General features: G+C 36.9%; 1 protein-coding gene and 1 pseudogene across 2 annotated transcripts in view; one reads left to right on the top strand and one right to left on the bottom strand.

Moving 5' to 3' along the window:
- Positions 1-20,177, top strand: part of GABRB1 (gamma-aminobutyric acid type A receptor subunit beta1) — a 359,121-nt gene that overhangs the window by 151,092 nt on the left and 187,852 nt on the right. The window lies entirely within an intron of this gene.
- On the bottom strand, positions 11,743-11,847 carry LOC129520845 (U4 spliceosomal RNA; annotated as a pseudogene).

Raw genomic sequence — 20,177 nt, 5'->3', positions numbered from 1 at the left:
ATTGGCCTGCAGATCTCAGCTCCAAGTGCTGACAGCAACAGATTGTTGCTCTCCTCTTGTTCAGATGTCTCATGGAAGAGTACCATGTGTGGCTGTGCTCTACTTAACCAAGTGAAAACATCAAGCAATGTTCAAAGCTTGTCATGACTGGCCTATATATAGCTTTTTCCAGGAGGTCCCCAAAGCACTTAATCAAGTGTCTCTTCAAATATTGCATGAATCCATAATATTGCTCTGACACTGAGCACATTCCTCAAAATGTCTTTAAAGCATTAAAGCATTAAATTCTAGGGACGCCTGGGTGGCTCAGTGGTTGAGCATTAAATTCTAGGGACGCCTGGGTGGCTCAGTGGTTGAGCATCTGCTTTGGCTCAGGTTGTGATTCCCAGAGTTCTGGGATCAGGTGCCGCATCAGGCTCCCTGCAGGGAGCCTGCTTCTCCCTCTGCCTGTGTCTCTGACTCTCTCTGTGTGTCTCTCAGGAATAAATAAATAAAATATTTTTTATTTTTATTTTTTGAGTCTAAATGCTTTTATTAAAGTAATCTAAATAATACACATAAAATCATTGTACCTTCTTCATGTTTTCATATACAATGCTTAAGAAATATTAATTAATTGAAAGAGAGACTTTGAAATAGTCTTGAATTCTCCCTATCACAACTAAACTATTTTGAGTGCATTGCAATTCAAATCCTAGCACACGAATGAACCTCAAAACTTATTTAGTCCAAAACTGTTATTCTTATGGGTGACAGAAATAAGGCTGAGAAAAGTTAAGTGAAATGAGTTTACCAATTTTTAAGAGTGAAAGAAAGGACAAGAGCCCAGGCTTCCTAAAACCTTGGCCAGGCATCTGTTCAGACCAAATATCAGGCCACTCCAATATAAATTATTTAACATTTAAGTTTAACTATGCACTTTTTAAAAGAATCAAAATAAAGCTAAGCATTAGAAAACCATCCAAGAAATAAAATATATTTTAAAAAATTAAATTCTATTCCAACAATAGGATTTTTGGTCAACATTTCCTGAATGTGCTTTCAGTTTTACAAAGCCAGGGAACTAATTGGTTTCAGGAAAACAAACCTGAGGAGTTAGTCCTGAGCTCTCTCTTGTAATCACTGCGTTTAAATGATCTTTCAGTTGTCCATTAGAAAGTCAGTAACTGTGTGCTAAGCACACTGGCACGCATACTAAGCATCAGAATATGGACCACAAATCACAGAAAGGTCCCTATTTGGAATTTTTAATTTGGCTAAAATTAGAAAAGCAATTGTAAACATCACTTGGTGGAGGAAACTTGTCTGAAAACCTTCGGGTGGTCTCAAATATACTTTAAAAAATGCCTAACAATTTAGAGAATCTAGTGTCTAATAACAAGAGACAATGGTGAATATGGTCCATACATTTTAGAGTCTCATGAAATTACACATATTTCTAACCAGTTTACTTTTCTGAATCTTTAAGGTACTCCACCTATCCTAAATTGATAGTAATGCAAAGACAATAACCATGGATTTCAGAAATTATCTCTCATGAAATATAAGTTAAAAATAACACCCTACTAAAGCAGGAATATCTTCAACTAAACAGGACAATATTAATCCCATCATACTATTTATAGTAGTTTCCCTTTTTTGAGAGACCACTTTGGCTCTATTGTTCAATAGCTTTTAGAGGTGTTTTATCCAAACTGTGAAGTCATGGTAGCTAACAATTGAATAAAATATTAGACTTTATGGAGTGCTTGCTGTATGCCAGGAACTATGAAAAAGCAATTTGGGTGGATTATTTTGCTGCAGTCCCACAAAATCCCTCTTAGGTAAACTAATATCCTTATTTGTTTTATTTTAGAGAGAGAAAGGGGAGGAAGGGCAGAGGGGCAGAGGGAGAAGGTGAGAGAATCTGAAGCAGGCTCCACACCCAGTGTAGAGGCCAACACAGGGCTGCATCTCATAACCCTGAGATCATGAGCTGAAATCAAGAGTTTGACACTTAACTGACTTAGCTACCCACATGCCCCAATCCTTATTTTAAATGAAGAAATAAAGGTCCAAGGGTGATTAAATAACTTTCAAAAGGTTGCATATGTAGTAAATATTGGAAGCAATATTATGAAGAAGTAGGATCTATGCTTCCATTTCTCTTGGCATTGCATTTAGCTTCTGTACTAGATGACTTCTCAAATCTACAAAGCATGCCTACCTACAGGTTACATATGATCCTCATAATAATCTGCTTTGTAGATAAGCAAAAATATATCTAGAAATGTTAACCAGATTCCTGGTGACAAGGCTTAGAACCCAAGCCCAAATTTCACTTCAAGCCACAAAATTATTAAGAAATTAACTAAATCCACTTTGGGAAGTAATTGTTTCTTTTTGTGGAACTGACTGCATATATGTATTAAGCATGACTGTAAATTAATTATATCCTGAATAAAACCTGAATCCAACTACATTTCATCACCTACATTATTACTCCCTCTCTAGTTGGGACTATCATCACTTCTTACCCGAACGTGCCTACTTTTATTCCTTGACAGTTGTAATTCTTTGGATCACAGATATTTCTGTGGGGTTGGTATAAGAAATGAACTTTGCCCTCCATGAAAATAAATGTTCATGCATATTCATACAGACATGTACATAATTTAGCATGAAATTCCATGAACTTTCTCTAGTTGAGCTTCTTTCTTTAAGTTTTTAGCCTCTTCTCCAAATCTCTTAGATACACTGCAGCCATGATGATGCTTAAAATAGAAGTCAAATCAGGTCACTTCTCTATTAAAAGCCTTCTGAAGACTTTTCACCTCACTCAGAAAAGAATCCAAACTGAGACACCACATAATCTGACCCCAGGGTACCTCTTGCACCTTATTTCCTACCTTATCCTTCCAATCACTTTACTCTTCTCACAAAGGCCTTCTTGCTCATATACGTCAAGCTGACTCCTGCCTATGGCCCTTGTTCTTACGTTTCCTCTGCCGGAAGTTTCCAGAAGTCCACAAAGCTGACTCCTTCACTCAGATCCCACAATGTCATCTGACCACAGAGGTCTTCTATTACTCTATGTACTCTATCTCCTCTTGCCTTGATTTGTTTTTTGTCTTAGCAATTATAACTGTTTTTCAAAGTATGTACTTCCTATTACTTTGATTCCTGTCTCTAAAACCAGATTGTAAATTCCCTGAGTATACAAACTTTGTTTTGTTTACTGCTATAATCCCAGTGACCGGATCATGGTTGGTACATAGTAGGCACTCATGTAGTATTTGTTGGATAAAAGCATAAACTATAGGGATCCCTGGGTGGCGCAGCGGTTTGGCGCCTGCCTTTGGCCCAGGGTGCGATCCTGGAGACCCGGGATCGAATGCCGCGTCGGGCTCCCGGTGCATGGAGCCTGCTTCTCCCTCTGCCTGTGTCTCTGCCTCTCTCTCTCTTTCTCTCTGTGACTATCATAAATAAATAAAAATTAAAAAAAATTTAAAAAAAAGCATAAACTATATAAGAACTTAATGAATAAATATAACCCAAAATACAAATCTAAATGAGTGTCTTCTTAGTCAAATTAGCCACTAAGAACAAACAAACAAAAAACTGACATTTATTTGTCTTCATAGTTCAGAATTAGTTCACAACCCACTCAGTGATGTTAATTTCATTATTCTATAGTTATTTAGAATTTTTAAAAGTTCAAGATAGTATCATTTTAAATAGATGACCCATTTTATTTACTGGATGTGTTTCTGGTTGATTTTTCTCCCCAAATATAATTGACCTTTAAAAGGGAAAATTGTATTTTGGCTGCCAAGTTAAATGATATTGTGCTTGTTGAACTGCAATCAATACTCCTCTGTGAAATTTCCTATATATCAAAAAAATATTGTTACTCTTGGAGTTCATTGGTTTGTCAGAAATTCAAGATGCTTTAGAACTAAAATCAAGAAACCATTCCCTCTATTCCCCCCTTTATGATGTGTGACATTGAAGACTATTCCAAAAGAGTCTTGAAAAGGTAAAAAAGTATATTATCAAGTTAATATAGACTTCATTAAATAATCATGACATTTAATCAATAAACATGTTTGAAGATCACTGATAGTGCCCAAATAAAATATCAAACTTCTTGTACTGAAGTTGGCATGTAACGTCCTTGGTTATATAAATTCAACCTGTTTTAGGTTTGAGGATTACAATAAATGTCATTCTATATCAGGCAAATACCATATGTGATTAAACTCTGGTTGCCCATTCAACAAACTTTTATGGAGCACCAATTGTGTTCCAGCAGGGTAACCAGTTGCTGGAGATACAAAGTTGAATGGTACATATATTTTACAGAGAGAATATGGGAAAGGAATAAATGCTATGCATTGTACAAAGTATCGTGAGTGAAAATGTACAAAATGAAATGGGATCACAAAAGAACAGAAGCCTAAGTCTTCTAAGAAAAATGAAAAGAGCAGAGATTTTTGAAGAAGGTGATAATTGAGCTCAATTATGAGGGATGCTGAACAGGTTACCAAAAAAGAGAAGAGGTCAGGGGAAGGAAACAGGCAGTAGAAATACTTGGAAAGTCTTGGAGTGGATGGAAAATACCGTGTGTGGCTAAGTGTAGGAGTCAAGCATGCAAGGGTAAGTGGGGTCCTTATACAGAGTGTTACAACAGTGATAAGCAATCCCACATCTAGAAAAGAGGCTAATGACTGTTTTAGAATTATTTTTTAACAAGTCCCTTTCTAGGAGCAATGTGGAGGATAGAATATGAGAACAGTGAAGGTATGCTGGATTTTTAGTAGCCAACTTACATTTCAAAAAGGAGCTAGATGTTTTGTTTTTTTTAGTTATTTTTTACTCAGATATAATTAACATATACTGTTATATTAGTTTCAGGTGTACAATATAATGATTCAACAATTCTATACATCTCTCAGTGCTCATCAAGATAAGTGTACCCTTAATCCACTTTATGTATTGCATCCATCGCCCCCAACTCACCTCTCCTCTGGCAACCACTAGTTTATTCCTTGTGTTTAAGAGTAGTGTTCTTTTGTTTTTTGTTTTTTTTTTTTTTGTCTTCTTCATTTGTTTTGTTTCCACATACCAGTGGAATCCTATGGTATTTGTCTTTGACTGACTTATTTCACTTAGCATCATACCCTGTAGGTCCATCCATGTTTTTGGAACTGGCAAGATTTCATTCTTTCTTTTCTTTTTTTTTTTACGGTTGAGTAATATTCCACCTTATATATCTATTCAACTATCAATAGACATTTGAGTTGCTTCTGTATCCTAGCCATTGTAAATAATACTACAGTGAACATAGAGGTGTATGTATCTTTTTGAATTTGGGTCTTTATTTTCTTTGGGTAAATAGTGGAATTACTGGATCATATGGTAATTCTAGTCTTAATTTTGGGGGCAACGAGAAACTAGGTATTTTTATCATACTCACAGAGTCTGCTTCTGCACTATACTAGAGCATCCACTCCTGAGTGTAGAATACTTAGTCTTATCTTTCTTTCCCTGTGACCTAGCAGAGTTCCTGAGATTGTGGATAATAAATAATTTTTGAATTAAATCAGATCGTTACATTGTTGGGGTTTTTTTTTTAATGCACTGAGCTTCCAGGCTCTATTGTACAACACACAATAGTGCAAAGAAAGATAGAAACATCCTTATTAAGTCTTCACAGGTGTCCAGTGGTCCATCTTTGGTAAGAAGCAGCTATGCCGGCATTTGTGATCCAAGACAACTGCATTGGAAAATTCAAGAAAGCACTTCAGACCACCTTGGTTTGCTCTTCCTTGCTAGCAGGATAAAGTCAGAACAAACAGTTCAATTAGAAGCAACTTTTATTTCCTATTTGATCTGATTCCCTTAATCTTCTTACCTGACAAGATTTCTCTGAAAAGGCAGCTGGAGCCATACTGGGAAAATTTAGTTAAGAAAATAATTGTATGTGTCATATGGTACATCTTCTGGCAGCTTGCTCAATAGCTGAGGTCATAAGTACAGCCTGCCCATTCCCTGCTAACCCTATTCAACTCTATCCAAAATAGTTAAATTGATGGTTCATTTTTAATTGATTTGGCAAATGAGAGAAGTTTAACTATCATGTTGTGTATGTATACGTCAAACCCACATCCAGTATGGGCTAATAGCTGTATACATCTTTTTTTAATCTTTCCAACAAACCTAATCGTTGTCAGCACCTGCATGTATCTCCCACATGTGCTTTTGAAAGCCATCACAACCATTTTCAAAGACTTCTAAATCCTTTGACTTCAAAGCATAATGAATATATTATTTTGAGAACAAAAGAGTAAGGATACGGAACTAAAATTCTGGAAGGTTAAATTGAGCAAGGCGACATACGTAATAAGAAGTGGGACCAGGATTTAAATTCCAGCTACTCTGACTCCAAAACCCCTTGGTTATCAAACTTTACCTCTTTCTCCAGATTTATCGAGATATAATTGACATATAACATTGTATTAGTTTAAGATATCCAACATAATTTGATACATGTATACATTGTAAAATGATTACCGTAATTACTTTAGTTAATGTCTATCACCTCAAATAGTTACATTTTTTTTTCTCTTGATGAGAACTTTTAAGATAGACCCTCAGCCACTCTCAACTGCACAATGCGGTATTGTTAATTATAGTCAGGCTGTACATTCCATCCCCAGGACTTAATTATTTTATAACTAGAGGTTTCTACCTTTTGACCACCTTCACCTGTTTCCCTTACCCACCACCACCTTATCTCTGACAACCACTTATCTATTCTCCCTTTCTATGATTTTGGTTTCTGTGCATTTGAATCACCTTAGGATCTTGTGAAAATGTGTATTTTGATTCAGTAGTGTTATGTGTCAGAGGTGGGGACTGAGATTCCAGGGAGCCACTTTTAGTATAAATACTAGGACACTGTGGTTCTAAACCACTACACTGGACTACAAGAGCAGAAAATTCAATCTGTGCCAAGGACTGTGACAGATGTCTCACTTAGCTCTGCGAGTGCTAAACTCAGGTCTGAGTGATACATGACATTTTTCCTTGGCCTTGCATTTTATATCCTATTACTTGAATTATCAGATTTTTAAGAACAAAATTCAGGCTTTTTGAGGCATTAGACTCCCAGTAGAGTATTTATGATCCACTTTACGTTCATCCCCTCACTTGGAAAGAAAATGCGCATGTAGAGGAAAGGCTGGGAGAATAAAGAAGGGATGATCAGAGAGTCAGATAACCTGTCAAAAGCCACATCACTAAACCCATGTTAAGATGTAACAAGGAGAAGGAAGGCAAATGCTCCCAGAAGTTTTCTTCTTGCAGTTCCTCTAAAATGCCTACCTCTTTGATGCCTCAGGGCCTCTTTTACTGTCCCTTTTCTGATATATTCTTTCCCCCAAATCACATGGGGTTTTCATTTGTCCATTTTCAGCTCAAATGTCACCCCCTCAGCAATAACTATTTTATCTAAAATCCATCTTCCATCTTTACTTCTCCCCTGAAATATCCCATTACCTCCATAAATGCAGAGACTCACTTCTTCATTCACCAATTTCCATCACTGTCCATGATGAGTGAAATGCATTGCTCATGGTAAGAGTTAGCAAAATATTTGCAAAATGCATAAGTGAAAGATGAGCAGAGTGAGACTAAGAAAATGTCAGCAGATTTGATAATAAATTATTAACATCCTTAGATAAGAATGTTTTCAGTAAGATAGTGGAAGTGAAAGTATTTTGAAGGAAATTAATCTACTCTTTTAAGAAAATTGGCCATGACAGGAAAAAAATTTTTAGGAAAGAGTCAGGAAGCTGGGCAAGTGGGAGACTTCAAGAAGAGTTAAACTATCCCATTGATAACAAAACTGAACTCCAGTAATTTAAATGGAAACCCAAACAAGTAATGCAAGGAAACCTCCATCACATGGCTGATTCACAAACCAAAAAACCACAAATTATAACCTATAAGTTATTTAAAGACTTTTAAGCATCTAGATTAGTCATCCAATGAAATCAAGCTATAGTTCGCATTCTCTTCTTCTTGTCCTTGGATTTTTTTTTCTTTTTTTTTAAGTCTCAAGTCTTAAGTCATTGCACCAGAATCAGGATAAGATGTGTGCTTGAGAGCGGTTCTTGAGAGACACAGTGTCCTTATGTCTTTAATGCCTACTTCACTACCAGCCTGGTGGGAAATCATGTGAAAACCAAAATGTGTCTGTGGTAAGGAGTGTAGCGCTTGTACTGATGATTATCCTTCTATATGAGCTTTTGAAGGCCAGTACAGTATTCTTCAAGGCTTTTGAATCACCTGACTTCAAAGCACAATGGATATGTTTTTGTGTGTGTGAAAAAGAGAAAAAAGCAATTTAGTTCCACTCAAATTTGAATAGAGTAAAAATGATGAAAAGAATATTTCAAAAATGTATTTCAGTCTGTAATTATTAGCCATTTTATATATTTTCCTTATTGTATCATTGACTGTTTAAGATGATCATACTACCTATTTCCAGAAAGATTTAAAGTAGTTTCTGGATCAAACTAAAATTCTAAATTAAACCTAAAGCAGAACAGATTCCATCTTAATATAACAAATCATTTTTTAAAAATATATCATGGTTTTGAATTACACATTTATAATTGAATGTGTTATGTTTCTCCCTCCACATAAATGGTAGAAATCTTGGAATAAGATTGTACTTTCCAACTAATCCACTGTAGTCCCACAAAGTAGATTCTGCAGTATCTTTATTGTAAATTTTTTTAAAAAATCAAAGTTGAGGAATATAAAATTAATGATGGATTCAATAGTCAGAAGAGACCATTTATAATCTCAATTATAGCTAATCTTTATGGGATGAAGTTCTAAGGTACTGTATTAAGGTACTGTTCTAAGATACTGAAGTTCCAAGGAACGTGTATTAACTCAATTAATCATAACAATCATATGCTGTGAGTTCCGGTTTTACCCCCATTTTAGTAGATGAGAAAACACATAGAAAGCAGTTAAGTAACTTCAAGTTTACATAGCTAAGAAGTAGAAAAGCTAGAAATTCAAAACAAGGTGCTCAGTCTTCAGAGCCCACATACCTAAGCACGGTATGGAGAAGTTTTCAATCCACATGGAGCCAGCAAGTAATAGATTCTACACAAATGGCTTTTTGTTGAAGGTGTGACCTAAATCTGTCTCCCCAGGAACGTCTTTCTCAAGGACCTGGAAGCCATTCCTTTGAAATGTAATCATTAGGAAAGATGAGGGTTCTTTCTCCCAGTCTCTATGGAAGGGTAAGAGCCTAACTTCCATGAGCGCCAATCAGCACACACAGGTAGCATTATCACATTGAGCATCCTCACGAATAGGATTCACTAGTACTTTCTGCTAATGCACCCATGGATTTAAAAAACTCTCCCATCTTTTGTTTCAGTGGAGTTACATTTACTATCTCCCCTCACTGCAGAAGTTTTGAATAAAGTCTTTCCTTCCTGTTTGAAAATCAAAGTTTGAAACAATTGAGTCTAACCTTAATTTATCAATATAATGATTTTGTGCAAGAGGGATAATGCAGAAATTGGATATGTATACACACACACACACACACATACAGTTGACCCTTGAACAACACAAGCTTGAAGTGCATAGGTCCACTTACATGTGGATTTTTAAAAATATAAATACAGCCCAATATTATAAATGTATTTTCTTTTCCTCATGGTTTCCTTTTTTCTAAGATTTTATTTATTTGTTCATGATACACACACACACACACACACAGAGAGAGAGAGAGAGAGAGAGAGAGAGAGAGAGAGGCAGAGACACAGGCAAAGGGAGAAGCAGGCTCCATGCAGGGAGCCCAATGTGGGACTCAATCCCAGGACTCCAGGATCACGCCCTGGGCCAAAGGCAGGCGCTAAACCGCTAAGCCACCCAGGTGACCCTCATGATTTTCTTAATAACATTTTCTTTTCTCTAACTTACTTTATTATAAGAATACAGTGTATAATATATATACAAAATATGGTTAATCAACTGTTTATGTTATTAGGAAGGCTTTGGATCAAAAGTAGGCTATTAGCAGTTAAGTTTTTAGGGAGTCAAAAATTATACTCAGATTTTCAACTATGCAGGGGTTGGTGGTCCGACCTTCCATATTGTTCAAGGACCAACTATAAAAGTGTGTGTGTGTGTGTGTGTGTGTGTGTGTGTGTGTGTGTGTGTGTGTAGTAGTAGTAGTAGTAGTAGTAGTAGTAGTAGTAGATTTAAATTAAATTATTGCTTCATTCCACAATTCTTCATTGGAGACTTTAGAAACTTCACCACTCAACAATAAGGAAAGATTATGCAAAAATGTGATTGATATCCGAGTGCCATTTTTATGACCAAGAAAAGGTCAGCAGTTCCTTTTTATCATCTAAATTCCATGCAAAATGTATTATTTCAGACACAATGCTCAAGAATGAGATACAACAGATGATTATTTTGAAATGACAGCATTAACTATATTCTGCTTCTCTTTAAATTTTCACCAGTTTCGTTAACTATAAAACGGCTTGTGCTTTGACTCTAGCACTCTCATCTCTAGCTCATTAATATACCACTTTTATTTCTTGCGAAATTCATGTCAAGCTGATTAAACAGGACATAAGTTCAACAGTGCGGAATAAAATTGACGTCATTTTGTCAGATGGTATCCTTGCCTGGAATCAGAAAACAGCCTGAGCCATGTATTCCAAATTTGGAATGTGTTTCTTCAGCCAGCCTAAAGACCACACAATAATATACATACTCTTTTTAACAAGCTTACATTTTTTCATTGGCTAAACTCTATTTAGAATGAGTAGTTGTTTCTGCCAGTCTTCTTGTTTTGCTTTTCCCATCTGTCATTTCTGTTATTTAGAATGAGTGAAAATACATAAAATTACCATTTGGGGTTATTTTATCTCTTCTTCTTATTCCAAAAATGTATTAAACTTCTAATTTTCTTTTTACTTTCTTTATTTTAATAATACCGAGAGTTCCATGTTCTTATGGCAAATACTATTTTTCCCATGATGAGTCATCAGGTGGGTGTTATTCAAACCAGCACATCAATGTACAAAAGTTACCAGATAGAAGTATATTCTTAAACATTTAATAAGGTATTTTATGGAAGACCTTCTCAATGAGGGCATTTCCAAGAGTCACTCTAGGACTCAATGAATATGCTCCAAAAAGAGAAGGTTTGCTGTTAGTGAATACTTGAGTTAGGATTCTTCAAGATGTTGTGCACCTAGCATCCAAAGGATATAAAGCTCCTTAAATAGCCATAGCTACAGACTAAGAGGAAGTGTCTGGGGACCAGAACAGAGGCATACCTACGATTTGGGGGCCTGAAAGTTGTGCGATTTAATAATATATATAATATATAATATATAAGACCTAAAAGAGGTCTTGGAAAGAATCCAGTGAAAATGAGAGGCTTTGAAGATTCATCAGTTTTACAGTAAATCTGCCTCTTGACATCAGGTGGGCAGAGGTGGGTGATACGGGTAATGATCATGCCCTATAAATCAGTATCCCAAATTATGATTCCTAGCTTTTAAATACTCCCACCACTTCATGCTCCAAGTTAAAACTATATAAACTGCCTTTGATAAGGATTACAATTCTGGACCTTAATATTTTCATTGAATTCTATCTCCATAAGAACACAAGCCTCCAAAATGGAGTGTAACTTGGTTTGTTTTTACCAACAGTGCTAACATTAAGCATTTACTGGTTTCCAATTAGCAATAATCGCGCCTCGGATAAACCTTATTGGCTACAATACTGCCACTGCGCAAAGCTAAGCATTTACTGGTTTCCAGACACTGTGTTGAAGACTCTACTGAATAATTTCACTTACTTCTTTCAATAATAAGGGAAAAATATGATTTTTAAAAATTTTAATTTTGAGAAATTAGGAATAAAATCATTAGTAATTGCCTAATGTTACCAGTGATTCAATAGCAAGCCCTGTCTGTCTGAGGTCAAATCTATGGTCATCCGTCCCTGGCCCCGAATTCAGTACTATTTCTGCTGTATAGAGTGAATAAGGAAAGTAAAAGTAGACCTTGGTAAACATTCTTAGTTGTATGGGAATTTCAGAACATATGCTATAGTGGTGAATATTTTAAGGTTTTAGAACAAAATCAATGGCATTGATGGCTATTTATTTAGCAAATAATGCTTCCCTTTGAGATCCGCACACACATACTACAATGTAACTTTGGAAAGCAAAGAATATGGATCTAAAGGATTAAGACAATCAACTCTCAGATATTCCCCTGAGAGAAAATTCTTGAGCAGACAGCAACTCATACATGGAATGTAATTGAGTTGTCACAGATTGGGAAGTATGCTCAGAAGTGCTTGGGTGGGTATTCATGGGGTTTATACTCTAGTTATCATGCCTGTGTTGGAAGCAACGGCAAGATTCAGTTCTAGGTAGATCCCGCCCAGAATCTTGGGTGCTACCACAGAGGCAGACCAAGTAGAGCATGTGAGGGCTCTGTGTATATGCAAATAAGGAGACAAGATAGGCTCAAAAAGAAAACAGAATAAAGATCTCCATTCTCTTCTAGAACAGGCCCAGGCACTCCCTCAAAGACTCCTGGAGTTATGGTTCAGAGGACAGAGTGTTTTGTGGGGAGAGAGGTAGAGACTAGAACAAGGTTCAGATATGTTGTTCGATTTTCAGAAAATATATGCCCAATTGAGTTAAAATCTGGGTGTTAGTATTAAAAAAAAACAAACTTTTATTAGCAGAGTGGTTTTTTTTTTTTTAGAGTAAATGTATAGGTACTTTTCATTCATCAGATTATGATGTAGCCAGAATAAATATACGCTCCGTATGTTTCTGTACCTTGTATATACATTTTACATTAAGCACACTGTAGAACATTTCTTGTATACTTGTCTTCATACTCACTACAATGTGAGCTCCTTGAGGGCAGTGTTTATGATTCCTTCTTACTTGTAGCCCTTATGTCCTTCATACATGGATTCTCTCAGCATGTACTTGTTGCATTACTAACAAGAAACCGAGACAAAGTGAGATTCTAACTAACTTACATTGGGTAGCAAGTAAGTGGCAAAAATAAAATTAGAGTAAATCCTGTGACCTCTGGGTTCTTCTAATGGCCAGAACTCTCCTAATAACCTGCAGTAATGGGTAGGGTCCTCTGGAAATGGCCAGACATCACCGAGAACTTCTAGAGTTCCTTGAGCCATCTAGCATTACCAAATGTAGAAAAAGTATGTGTTATATTCTACGTAGTTTTGTTTTGATACAAAGCCCATAATTTCCTGTGTGCATGCTTAAGTTATCCTTGGTTTTGTGTTTTGAGTGGATTTGCTCATTGGATTTTATTTTTCCTGGATTATTCCTTTTTTTATTAACTGTGTTTTTCAGTCTCTGATCTATCCTACTGTGCCCCCAGTTCATTAATGGCAATGTCACACAATAAATAAGCCCCATCTGCTGGCCCATTTTTGTTGACCTAATGGGGTGGTTCACCAGTACTGTTGAATTTTCCTTAATATTCACAACTGTATCTGATGAAGCCAAATATGCTAAATTGTCCATTTCCCCAGGCAGAATCAATAGTGCTACTATTATAGCCTCTGAGCTCGTAGCTCTATCAAAGTGCTTTCCAAGTCGTATTGTAAAATATCAGAAAATAAGAGCTATGATTCCAATACTGGAATATAGGCATACCTTGGAGATATAATGGGTTTGATTCCGGACTACCACAATGAAGCAAATAACCCAATAAAACAAGTCAAATGAATTTTTGGTTTCCTATTGCCTATAAAAGTCATGTTTATACTATAACATAGTCTATTAAGTATGTTATGGCATTATGTAAAAAAAAGTATATACCTTAATTTAAAAGTACTATGTTGCTAAAAAATGCTAACCATCATCTGAACTTTCAGTAAGTCAGAATTTTTTGGCTGGTCTTCAAGTCTTGCCTTGGTACTGACAGCAGCTGACTGATCATAGTTGTGGTTACTAAAGATTGAAGTGGCTGCGGCAATTTCTTAAAACAATAAAGTTTGTCACGTGGATTGGCTTTTCCCTTCATAAATTATTTGTCTGTAGCATGCAGTGCTGCTTGATAACATTTTACTCACAGTAGAACTTCCCAATTAGAGTCAATCCTTTCAAACCCTGCCACTGTTTTGTCAACCAAGTTTATATTATATTCTAAATTCTTTATTTTCCCTTCAACAATCTTCATAGCATCTTCACCAAAAGTAGTTTCCATCTCAAGAAACCACTTTTTTGCTCATCATAAAAAGTGACCCTTCATCCATTAAACTTTCATTATGAGATTTCAGCAATTTCCTCACATGTTCAAGCTCTACTTCTGATTTTAGTTATCTGCAGTTACTCTCTCCACTGAGGTCTTGAACCCTTCAAAGGCATCCAAACTCCTGTTAGTATTGATATTTGATAGTGATATTTTGACCTTTTCCCATGAACTTAACTGTCATCTAGAATGGTGAATCTTTTCCAGATGTTTTCCATCTACTTCACCATCAGAGGAATCACACTCTATGGCAGCTAGGCCTTACAAAATGTATTTCTTAAGTAATAAGACTTGAAAGTTGAAATCACTCTTTGATCCACGGGCTGCAGAGTGGACATTGTATTAATAGGTCTGAAATAGCATTAATTTCATGGTCTATCTCCAGCAGAGCTCCTCGGTGACCAGGTGCATTGACAATGAGCAGTAATATTTTAAGAAGAATTTGTTTCCCCCAGCATCAGGTCTCAACAGTGGGCTTAACACATTCAGTGAAAAAAACCACCTTGTAAACAGATGTGCTATCCTCTAGACTTTATTCTTACATGTATAGAGCATGGCCAGAATTTGATGTAATTCTCAAGGGACCTCAGACTTTTGAATTGGTAAATGAATATTGGCCTCAGCTGAAAGTCACCAGCTGTGTTAGCCCATAACAAGAGAATCAGCCTGTCCTTTGAAGATTTGAAGCCGTTGGCTTCCCTTCTCTAGCTCTGAAAATCTTAGGTGGATCTTCTCTCAGTATAGGGCTGTTTTGTCTACATTGACCCTTTGTTGTTTTGTGTAGCCATCTTCATGAACTGATTTAGCTACATCTTCTGGGTAACTTGCTGCAGCTTTTGCATCAGCACTTGCTGCTTTCATTTACACTTCCTTGTTACGGAGATGGCTACTTTCCTTAAACATCATGACTCAACCTCTGCTAGCTTCAGACTTTTCTTCCGCAGCTTCCTTGCCTCTACAGCCTTCAGAGAACTGGAGAGAGTTAAAGTCTTGCCCTGAACTAGGCCTTGGCTTGGGGGAGTATTGTGTCTGGTTTGATGTGTCCAGACCCCTCAGACTGTCTCCATGTCACCAGTAAGGCTGTTTTGCTTTCTTATTCATGTGTTCACTGGAGTAGTGCTTTTAATTTCTTTCAAGAACTTTTCCTTTGCATTCACAACTTGGCTAACTGGTGCAAGAAGTCTAGCTTTCAGCCTGTCTTGGCTTTCGACATGCCTTCCTCACTGAGCTTAATCATTTCTAGGTTTTTTATTTATTTATTTATTTATTTTTATTTTTTATTTTTCACCATTTCTAGTTTTTGATTTAAAGTGAGAGACATGGGACTCCTCCATCCATTTAACCACTTCAGGGTCATGGTAGGGTTACTAACTGGCCTAATTGCGATATTGTTGTGTCTCAGGGAATAGGGAGGCCCAAGGAAAGGGAGACAGAGGGATGGCCAGCTGCAGAGTAGTCAAAACACACACAACATTTATCAATTAAGTTTTCCATAACTTGGGCACATTTTATGACATCCCAAAACAATTAATAATATCATCAAAGATCACTGATCACAGACCATAACACATAATTGTGGAAAACTTTGAAATATGAGAATTACCAAAATGTGACACAGAAACCCTAAATGAGCGAGTGCTGTTGGAAAAATGGCTCAGATAGCCTTGTTGGATGCTGGGTTGCCATAGATCTTAAATTTGTAAAAAACACAGTGAAGAAACACAGTGAAACAGTGAATAAGTGAAACACTTATTGCACAGTGCAGTGCAATAAATCAAAGCGTGATAGAACAAGGTAGGCCTGTAGTGTCCCTTCTGTCCTGTGTGTTCCAATCTTTTGGAAGAATATAATCATTTGCTGCCTCATCCTGTTTTAGATTAACTGGCATAGAAGAGTACCCCTATAGCCATGGGTCCTCCCATCCTAATGCAACATGTACTACCCTCACTCCATAAGAAATACTCTCTGTCTTCTCTTTGTACCCTCACCATCCTGGCTTCAATGGTAGAGATCGTGGCACAGCCTTCATTCATTTAATAAATATTTGTTGAATATCTTGTATAGGTAGGAAATCATAAGTTTTAAGGCCGCTTCCATCCCATCTGAATAAGCCACTTTGAGTTTTACAAATATATAAACTTTTTTAGTGGTCAGCCGACTCCTATGGAAAAAAAGGGGACAATTGGAATGCACTCTGACACCAGAGCTAGTGAAAAGAAAATAAGCACAGAATTGACATGATTGTATCAAAGAGGTCATTTCCTTCATATGGGGCAAACATTTAATTTCCAAAGAATGGTTGACAACAGCCTCCTTAACCAGTGTGAGCAACGTTTTTCCCAGTAATGGAAACATCCTATCTCAGAAATATCCCAAGAACTCTCGGCGCTATATCAACACTAGTTCTTTTTTTTTTTTTTTTTAACACTAGTTCTTTTGAACTGACCATCCATTTACAAAAAGAGAAGCAGGCACGGGCTCCCTGGTTGGTTATTTGCCCATGTGAATAGGAGAAGTGCACAGTGTTCATCAGCATCCATATCAAGGCCCAGGAAGAGTTGTTCCACTCAGTCACTCTGTAAGGGGAAACAGTGTCATCAGTCTATGAAGTGAGTATTCAAGGCTTGGAAGAGAGAAGACATGAGGTCTTGGCTGCCTCTGCCTCCCATGTAGACACCATCCATGCAGGCTTTCCTGAAGAAAAATGCTGGTCCTATAGACTTTTAAGCATGTCATCCATGCTCATTCCTTGGAAGACAATATTACTTAAGAAAATAAGTAATCCCAAGCACTTCTAACTAAGGAGAAGTTACTTCCTCTGCCTCCCCACCCCCAGGCATTCAGTGACTCTAACATCTACCTCCTGCCCTCTCACCATAAGAGGTGGTTTGTGTGTTTCCACTTTGTAAAGAGTTACTCAACACGTAAAAGCATTGTAATATTTCACATTCACTGGTCAAATGCCACCAACTGTCTCTACCCAAATCTGAGCAAGGGGGCCTATCATTTTTACTACTTCAGTTAGTTAACTGAGCTTCTCACCCCAAAATCTACTACTTTACTGAATACTCAAACATATCATAGAAATGATGATGGGGTAGCAGCAGAGGGATGAGTAAGGATTTTTGAAGCAAGTAAAAAAAAAAAAAGAGACATAAAGAAGTGGGAAAACCTGTTTCTGCTGTTACAACTGTCACTCCTTCCTTTCAGTAATTGTTTTAACACAAAGGTGCCCTGGTTCTTGGTGGCAACCCTCATTTGTGACACACTGATGGCACACAGCATATCTTCTCTCCATGGTCCCATGGGCACAAAACCAGATTGCCATGCATATTGATTTTTCTCTCATCCCATCGAGACATCACAGCTGCCCCCTCACAGTGTAGGTGGAGGCAAAACCTCATTGCTGAGCAGGACAAATGTATACTCATAGCACTGCTCTTGGAACAACTCCCATTCTGCTATGAGCCTTTTCCATTTGCTCCTTCTGGGGTGGAGAAAATGAAAGCAAGGACCTCAGAGGACCTTAGACAGTCTGAAGAATAAAAAATAAAACAGCTGGGTTAAAACCAGCTCAATAAATTTTCTACATTTTGCACACTTCTCTGAAACTGGAAGATGCTGAGAAAGGAAAATTGAATCTGGCTTAAGATTTAAAGGAGGCAGATGTATCTGAATGTAAGTGGTAAATCACTGTGTCTTCTTTATGATGTGATTAAATTATCTGACTGGATAGTTACATAATTAGTGTTCTAACACATTGGGCCTGGGATTTGTGGTTACATGCTTGGCACACATGTGGTCTGATGTCTCTGCTCACAACTGGCTACACATTGTGATTTCTCTGTCTGTATTTGAAGATCAAAATCAGAAGCACAGGCAGGAACTATGGCAACCAGTAGCACTGATTGGACAAATGTTTCAGAGTTTTGAGGGCTTCTAAATCTTGGACCTTGGTTCAAGTGATGCTGAGCCTTACCTTAGACCACAGGTCAAATACTCAGAAATTATTGTTTGAGTATTTTTACTCTGATTAATGGGGATCGTGAGAGCTAATTCTTTTCACTCTCCTCCCATGAGAAGTCCATAAGCATACCCACCAAAAAAATTGTTCATCTATTCAAACACAACTCTCATGGCTCCTCTGGGCCTTAATCTGTTCATAAATCAGTGGCCTCACACATAAGTGAGTACCTGGTGGGTTTCAAGGACAGTTTTCCTGTCTTTTCTTCACTCATTATTTCACTGTATACTTTACACGTGTTCATACACAGAGGCACACAGACTCAGTCTTAGGCTGTGGGTAAATGAAATCTCTAAAGTAATAAACTCTACTTTTAATTCCAAGGCTTAACCTCCAAACACTCCCAAAGGAATTAATGCAAATTTACACTGATAGATACCAGGTTCTTACATGAGAATTATTTTCATTTAAAAAGGCACTTGGATTAAAATCAGATGAAGAAAAAATGTGGCAGAGAAGATAAAAGTTGTCTCTTTTCCAGTTTTGTAGGAAACATTCAGTTCAAGAGAACTATAAGTAAGTCACATGTCTAGATTTGATTTATGTCATTTACATAAAATATGTTGGCTTGTAAAAATTATGGGACATCTTTGATGTTGAAGTATTTAATTTTTCCTTGACTTTATTTCCTTTAAATTAATCTTGCCCAAAGAAAATACTTGAACATATCTTGATTTTGCCTCAAATTTTAAAAGCAATTCAGCTTAAGATTTATGTGAATGTATGTTCTGAAATGTCTTCTGAAATTCAATAAAATCCCTTGTAGGGATGTTCTAGAGGCCATGCTCTTAAATGTTGGTGTTACAGTCTCTTTTTTTCTAATTCCAGTTACCATCTAGAACAGTGCTTTTGTTCCTCACTCCCCATCCCCTCTTTTCAAGTTCCTGCAATTATTGAATCAAGGAAGGATAATGGAGGAAAAAATATCTTCCATGTGCTAAATCAAACCCCTCTTTAGGGGAATTTTGCTAAATATAAGTTAAGGTATTTGGGAGAGATAAAGGCTTGTACTCATTTGTTCAGAGGTTTCTTTATCATTCTCCAGATTTTTGCTCAACTATCTGTGAATGTTTAAAAAAACTAGCATAGGGACACCTGAGTGGCTCAGCAGTTTAGCACCTGCCTTCAGCCCAGGGCGTGATCCTGGTGTCCTGGGATCAAGTCCCACATTGGGCTCCCTGCATGGAGCCTGCTTCTCCCTCTGCCTGTGTCTTTGCCTCTCTCTGTGTGTCTCTCATGAATAAATAAATAAAATCTTTAAGAAAAAAAAAAGACTAGTATAGAGTATATTTCCAGAGTTAGCAAAGACTTATACAGGCTTAACTACAAAAGAACCATGGGGATTTTCTTAATAAAACACAATATTCAAGCATTAGGATCATGAGATTAAAAACAAAAAAACACCTGAATGTCTTAGAATCATGACTTGACCTTAAGACTGTAGGCTTTCCCTTTGCCAGAATGGGACTTGTTCATGTTTTTTATCCAGACTCTCTGGTGTAAAAACATAATTTAAAAAAGAATGGTTAATCTGGTGGGGGTGAAAAAGCTAAGATGAAAATGTTTGGTGCTAGGTTTTTGTTCACCGTTCACTGTTTATTTTAGAATTCATGGAAGCTCTAAATCCTGTCATAATCTATAAATAATTCTAGTAAAGAATGCCAGGGGTAGAAATGAATTTCTCTCCATGGGACCTGGATGACATTTGATCTCCTTAAATATACAATGACTTCACACCTCTTTCAAAGGTGTCCCTAGTCCTGTTCAACTTTTGCAGCTGCATCTCAAAATAACCA

The sequence above is a fragment of the Nyctereutes procyonoides genome, unplaced genomic scaffold, assembly GCF_905146905.1.
Source record: "Nyctereutes procyonoides isolate TBG_1078 unplaced genomic scaffold, NYPRO_anot_genome, whole genome shotgun sequence".
Classification (NCBI taxonomy): domain Eukaryota; kingdom Metazoa; phylum Chordata; class Mammalia; order Carnivora; family Canidae; genus Nyctereutes; species Nyctereutes procyonoides.
The sequence above is the reverse complement of the archived record's forward strand: the minus strand, read 5'-3'. Positions and strand labels throughout refer to the sequence as shown.